This window comes from Uloborus diversus, chromosome 2 (assembly GCF_026930045.1).
Source record: "Uloborus diversus isolate 005 chromosome 2, Udiv.v.3.1, whole genome shotgun sequence".
Lineage (NCBI taxonomy): Eukaryota > Metazoa > Arthropoda > Arachnida > Araneae > Uloboridae > Uloborus > Uloborus diversus.
The window spans coordinates 112,524,058-112,530,551 of record NC_072732.1 but is presented as its reverse complement, the minus strand read 5'-3'; positions in this window follow the sequence as shown (position 1 = coordinate 112,530,551).

Genomic DNA, 6,494 nt, shown 5'->3' with positions numbered 1-6,494 from the left:
TATATTCTTTCTTATGAGAACGTAATATCTTGAAATTTGAGAAATGTTATGCGATTCGTAATAAAGTCATTGTAAAGTCTAAAAATATGAAATTCTTTCAAAATAAATAAAACCCCAGTCCATATACTTAATGAGTACCTTCTTCCTTTTTGTTACTAAACATGATGCATAAAAAACTAAATTATCATTGAACTATTGTCACATGGAACTTCTTATACATTACATAAATTAGTGTTTCTCAACCCCTTTTGACCCATGGATAGGTGTTCTATGAGGTGGGGTGAGGTGGAGAAGAGAGCTTCTTTCTCCTTTTTTTCAACAAAAAACTAGACTAGACATTTAACAGCTACTACATTTTACTATTCTTTATTTAGAAAAATACTTAAACTTAATGACAAGCAATTATCTTACTCAATACCTCGAAATAAAAAAACCTTTAAAGAAAGAAAAAAACTGAAAACTACATAAAATATTAGAAAATCTGAGACCTGCAATTGAGAATCCCTAACATAAATAATTTCTTTTACTGGCAATACTATAGTATATGTTCAAGCCAAAGCCAAATTATTTCTAAATTATATCAGGGTTCGTACTCAATTCCAGAAATAAAATGAAGGAGTTTTGAAGGAGTAAAATGAGACTTTGAAGGAGTACTAATGTGCTATCCTTTAATGATGTCGCACTTTTTTCTCAACATGTTTGACCCCCTTCCCTTTTGTCACTAAATACCACACTTCACCTTATTACTCCTCATGTCATACGTCACATTATTATAATAACTACGTGATTTCACTTTTTGTCACCTTCTCTCTCCCCCTTGTCACAATTTCATGAACTCGTCTCCCCTAAAGGCATGACATCACTTGTGAATGACTCTTTGTACAATAACTGCAATTTACTAAACCACTGTTTTTTTAACACAATCACTTAATATAGTACATCTACCTATTCATTTTTAAACATTTAAATAATGATTAGACAAACTGACTTTTGCTGCTGAGAGTTTGGGAGGGAAAAGCAATAATCATAAAACTTGAAAAAATAGCCAAGGACCATATAAGCATGTTTTACAACACTTATGAAATGTCTTAGTCATCCAATAATATTCTCACCTTCAACTTTTAAGACTTCTATGATCAATTTGTAAATCACATCTTTTGAAAACAATATACGCAATTACTACATCAAAATTGTCAATATACCTTTGCCTTGTGACGATGTTAAGTTGTCGATCGAAGTATTTTAAGTTACTGTCATAGAGGAAAATTATGTAGTCTTGAACTGAAAAAGAAGGAGTTTTGAAGGAGTTAAAACCAAAATGAAGGAGTTTGAAGGGCCCTTCAAAAAAATTTCCTGAACGAAGGAGTATTGGAGGAGTTTTGAAGGCGCGTACGAACCCTGTATATGCAAATAGTCATATGAGCCGAGTGTTCTAAACAGCTTTTTCTTTTTTTTTTGAGCAAGATACTACACCTACTTGCACCCTCATTTATTTTTTCAGAAATAGCTATCCTTTCCTCTATATTAAAACAATCAATTTGCAAGGCTCGGGCTAAGCATTTGTCACCACGCCAAATGTGATAATGTAAATTTGGCGAAAGAATCTCTGATTTGGCGAAAGTATTGCCAAAAGGAAAATTCTCAGAAATTGCCACAGGAAACATAAAAAAGTTTTCCCCTCAATCCTCAAAATTATTATTAGAAATTCTGCAAGAAAAAAATAACAAGTGGGGAACTCACTGTCTCATGCATTGTTATTAAGGGTTTATTCACAACTTAAGTGTATGCTGCATATTCAAAATATGAGCACTTGCATTGCATATTTATAAAATTGATCCTTTGTTTCATGATAGAAGTTTTCTAAAAAAAAATTAAGAAATTCAGTTAAAATTTATTAAATTTAAATTTAGAAATTTGGCAAAGATTTTAAAAATTTGGGTAATTTGTTGCCAAGCAATTTGGCCCTGAATTTGTATATCAATAACACTCTTAATGCTTTTTTTTTTTTTTCAAAAAGAAAGAACAGTTGTGACTGATAAGGGAAGGTATCTAACACATAGTAACACAATTTCAGGCTAAAAAAAAAATAAATGCATAAAACTTATGCTGGTGATTCTCGTTACATATAATAATCTTATCCAGTGATATATAATAGAGGGTTAGCATAAAAGAATATCCTGGTTTTAAAAATTTATGCATCATAAACTATTACACTTACCACGAAAAATGATACATAAAAATAAATATAAACTGTCCAAGTTTTTTTAACATACGTAACTACTTAAACGTCCACATTCCGCACTAGCGCAGCCAAAAATTCCTTGTGGGGCAGGTTTTTTGGTCACAACAGTCCTTACAAGTACATTAACTGCTATATTAGGATTGGCAACAATATTAAAACAAAGACGTCTGAAGGGGGGAATTACCCCCAAATCCCCCACTTTGCTGTGCCACTGAGGTTCTGCAATGCTGGATTGGCCATACAAGTGACGATGATTTACCCTTTATGCGTTAGCCAACCACAACCCCAAACCTAACCCTATGGGATTTTTTTTCAATGCGGTTTCGTCAAAGACTTTATACACCACTGAAAATTTGCATATGTGTAGCATTACGAAAAATTAACAGTGAAACACTCTAAAATGTGTGTCGCAATACAAAAGGCACACACATCGAACCTTTGTGAGTGGGAAAAAATCTTTAACAGTTTATTTTTATGTAGCATTTTTTGTGCTAAGTGCAGAGCCGGCCTTAAGCCGATTAGAGCAAAAGAGTCCAATGGGGCCCCGCGCCAGCAGGGGCCCCGCTCTAAAAAAAATTTTCCCCTCGCAAAAATAAACAAGAAAATAAAGAAAATAAAAAGTTCAAATGAACTTAACTGATAATAATCATAATATACTTAACTCATATTTAAGCTGGGGGTATGGAGCTACTTTCAGTGTGATTAAGGGAGTAGGGGGATTCCCTGAGACTTTTAGCATCCCTATTAAAGTAAGCAAATATCTGTCCCTAGAAACCTATCTGAAACTAGTAGTATCAGATAAATTTCCAGAAGAAAAAAAAACATATAGCCGATTGAACATTTTTAAATTCATATCTAAGGCCATACCCGCTGTACCCTATAACTTTCGGTCAAGAGAAAGGAACTAGGTAGTGGGGAACCAAAGTACAAATTTTTAATGATTATCAGCAATTAATGCGGGCCCCTATCCCAGGATCTTACTATCACATTGGCAATGCGGAAATTTACCCCCGATATTCCGAAATTTCAGGAATCTCCAAAGCAATCTTTTTAATTTATTTCATTTATATATTTACTTTTATTGTTTTTTTACTTCCTTCATTTGTGTTGATAAAAAATCTTAAAACTCAGTAGTAATGACAATTTTTTTAATACACAATTAACACTAACGTAGGTGCAATTCTGAAAAAAAAAAAAAGCAAACAAAAGATACTTCGAATATTGCGTGCTTTTATTAGCGTAAAACGTCTCCATAACAATTCTATAAAGCAAATTGCCATTAATCTTCTAACGTTTCTACATATAGCCTGGAAATAGGTTTTTAAGTCTTCAAGCCCAAAAAATTTCTTGGGGCATCTACCAAACCCTGACATATCTCCTAACGTGACTGAAGATGCGTTTGTAAAATTCAATTTCAAAAAATTCAGGAGGAGACCTCAACTTTATCACAAAAAAAAAAACTGACTAAAAGTACATCATTCAGTTTCAATTTTAAAGGATTTCCAAGAAAGGAAAATTCATAAGTTTCACCACCCTCCTCCCTTTCTTCTCCTCTAACGTCTCCAAAGCACAGAAATTTTGGGCTGTCACAAATGACTTTTCCAGGCCTCCCTTTTATATTGTTTACCCCTATATTTCACCCCTAGTTTAAAAAATATTGGATCTCCTTCAGGCTAGAGCCCGGGACAACAGATGCCCCATCTCATGCCCCCCCCCCCTGCACGCCCCTGCCGCAACAGGCAGCCTAAAATAGTGTTTTTAAGATTTAAATTTCAAAATATTTTCTGATAAAGGTCTCTGAAACCTTTTTCCTAACTAATGACCCCTTCCTTTAGAATCAGCACAATAGCTTAAAACTTTCGCTTTAGAAAATACTACCCCGAGAGAACCCTCGAACCCTTCTTTCTCTTGGATAGCATAAAACTGATTTCAATTTCGAAAAAAAAAAAAAATAAGGGAAGAATCTCTTCCCTTTTCCTCCATCGTTTCCAAACAGAGCCTAAAATTAAGTTTTCAACACTTCAATATGGAAAAATTTTCGAAGAGTAACTGAATCCCCTAACGTCACCTTCGATAGTCTAAAATTGCGCTTTAAAGCTCACGATAGGAGATCACCAAATTCCTTTCATCTCCATTTTCATCAACATCACCTTGGAACTAAAATTCCGGAAATTTTTTTTTTGAGAGGAACCCTTAATTTCCTATCATTACCAAAATTAATCAAAACTTATCTTAAATTTTAAAAAATAATTCGGTAGGCAGGGAACCTCCGCCTTACTCCTTTCCCTTCATTTTACACAGAATTGTCCAAATTTGCGATTTTAGACGTCGGCTTTGAAGATTCTTCCGGGCACCGTGGGTGGTTTATCTGACCTCTAACGCCCCCCCCCTCAACCCTTGTCTCCGTACCAAAACTGCTGTTTTTAAACTTCAATTTCGAAAAATTACCCAAGAAGAGCTCCCCCGTTCCCTGCAATTCCGTTCTACTTCTGACATCCCTAAGACGACTGATTTTTTGCATGTAGTCTAAAATTCCTTTTTTAGAACTAATAAATTTTGGTGCATTTTCCTTTTCCGTCTAAGCTGTAAATTGCGTATGCGGGTCGTTCGAGAGGGCCCCCCCCTCCTCGGGCGGGGGAGCAACCGCCCGCTCACTGCCAATGGTGAAGGGAATTGCCCCCTCACTTCTCATTTTCTCAAAGTTGCACAATAATGATTGATACATAAAATGATTTTTTATGGGTGGATTGATTTATTCCACGAAAATAAAATTCCAACCATATGGACTTTTCTAGTGTTATTTCAAGATAAACGAACTTTGAATTGAAAGAAGAAAGTATACAGTGGTCATCCGTCCCGGTTTTGGAGGCCATATTAAACATTTTTTTTGGAATTAATTTAATCAATCATGTTAAAATCCCACAATATCGTTCAATTTTACAAAAAAAAAAAAAAAAAAAAAAACAAGAAATCAGCAGCCGAGGCGCCATTTCCTAACCCCCACACTTCTTTTCACCCCCCCTTTTCTCGTGTATCAAACGCATATGATTGAGCATAAATATTCTCAGAGCTATTTTTTTTACGTTCTTAAAATTTACACTTATTTTTGTGGTCATTCATTCATTCTATTCTTTAATAATCATAATATTTTTTTTTTTTTTTTAAATGAAATGTGATGTAGAAATTTGAAGGAAGACGGACAATTGGGGCAGTTTCGAATCCTTTCCCGAATCAGAAAAATCGGTCGGCACCTCGAATTTGTATCTCCGTTCTGTAAAGGGCCCCGTCAGATCTCTCAAATCGGGCCCCGCATCTGCTAAGGCCGGCTCTGGCTAAGTGTAATAGTTTATGGACATTTTTAAAACCAGATATTCTTTTATGCTAACCATGTGTTTAAAAAATTCGATTTCCTTTAATTTGACTGAAACTTTATTTTCTAATTATGAAGTAACTATGCAATATAAAATGAATAATGGTATTTTTTAGGCCATCTTTAGATTATAAATTAGTCAATTCAACAAAATTGTGCAACTTATTTCAAAAGAAAAAAATTACAAAATTGAGTAAACCATATCTCTTACCATTTTATGCTTATGAAAAATATGTAATGATTTGAACTGTGTTACGAATGTATTTTTAAAATCTTTTTTTAATTACTAATCAAACAGAGAATATATTTAAGACCAAATTTATAATATACACACAGTTGAGCAATGTTCTAATGACATGTTGAGTTAGGATTTCAAAGCTCTGCTATAAAAGCTATGTTATAATACAGGATGAATATAAAGTCTAGCACTGATAACGAAAATTATTTTAAAAAGCTGTTTCAGATTTATACATTTTTTTTTCTTATCCTTATCATAAATGTTTTACCACAAAATTAACACTTCTACATGTGCGAATTTTGTAGTCTCAAGAAGATCAAGACTACAACTTTGCAACAGGTACTGGTACAGCCAGCATTCACCTTAGACCATTGAGACATAGGCAAGCCCTCCCATTCATTCGCTATTGTATGCGCTGAAGCAGGAATAAGGGCGACAGGTCTTATCTCCGAGGGAAAACATCAAATAATTTCGCCGCCGGATACCACGTGGTTAAGTTCTTCGATTTCGGCATGAAATACTAACTCTATTTCTCAATGAACTCAACTTTTAGAGCCAGTTTTAAATCCGCATAAATCAAAAACTTACTGTAGAAATTGAAAAAAAAAAGCACTTATCCATGAACTATGCGCTCGTGGGTGATA